Source organism: Elephantulus edwardii, unplaced genomic scaffold (genome assembly GCF_000299155.1).
Source record: "Elephantulus edwardii isolate Elephantulus edwardi_28Jun2011 unplaced genomic scaffold, EleEdw1.0 scaffold00017, whole genome shotgun sequence".
NCBI lineage: Eukaryota > Metazoa > Chordata > Mammalia > Macroscelidea > Macroscelididae > Elephantulus > Elephantulus edwardii.
The window spans coordinates 28,901,589-28,902,534 of record NW_006399767.1 but is presented as its reverse complement, the minus strand read 5'-3'; the positions used below and the strand labels follow the sequence as shown (position 1 = coordinate 28,902,534).

Genomic DNA, 946 nt, shown 5'->3' with positions numbered 1-946 from the left:
GGATGGGAGTGTCAGAGACAGTGTGAGTGGCACAGGACAGAGCAGAGTTTAGGGCTGTTGTACATAGGGTCGCTATGAGTCGCAAGCGACTCGACGGCACATAACAACAACAAACAACATTTTAAAACAGTTATGTGACAATTGTGTATTTAAAAACATAACAAACCAAAAAGCCAAACAGAGTTATGATTAATTTGGAAAATCCTAAAGCAGAAATGTAAAAGGAGAGCAGCTTGTGGAAAAGGTTAATCTGACAAAAGCACTTAGGCTACCCCAGAGGGAGGAAGAACTGGAGATGAGAAACTGGCTGTGAAAGTTACTCACAAAGAAGAGAGAGAGCAGAAATGGAGACGGAGCTGGGAGAGACCCTCAAGAAAGAGCAGCCAAGACTTTGCAATTAGTTTCAAGTAGTAAAGAAACAATCACCAAAACAAGTATCAATCACCTGAGGACCCAGCAAGTACTCAACACATGGTGCCTTTGATTGCTGTTCCTGCTGATGTCTTCAGAACACAGAAGTTGTGTAGCCAGCTCAAACTCTCAGAGAAGTTAGATTTGTAATGATAGGGGAAAAGAGCAAGACAGCATCCAAGGTTAAAGTTTAGGAGTGGAATAACCAGTAATGATAGTAGTGATTTAGAAGTGATGGATACATTAACTGAGTGGGAATGAAACTCAATTACTCAGTCCCTGACTCTCCTAGTCAAGGGGTGCATTAATTATGGCCTGCCATTCTTGTAAGTAAAGTTATGAATGGGAACACACAAGAGCAGTTTATTTCTTATCTCCCCAAAACCTCAATGCAGACCAGGTACTCAGAAGTTGCTCAACAAAGTATCTGTTGTTGTTGTTATGTGCCGTCGAGTTGCTTGCGACTCATAGCGACCCTATGTACAACAGCCCTAAACTCTGCTCTGTCCTGTGCCACTCACACTGTCTCTGACAC

The 946-nt window shown here is 42.5% G+C and overlaps 1 protein-coding gene across 1 annotated transcript in view; it reads right to left on the bottom strand.

Moving 5' to 3' along the window:
• RGL2 (ral guanine nucleotide dissociation stimulator-like 2) overlaps nt 1-946 on the bottom strand; it is a 25,615-nt gene that overhangs the window by 2,720 nt on the left and 21,949 nt on the right. The gene's annotated exons all lie outside the window — the stretch shown is intronic.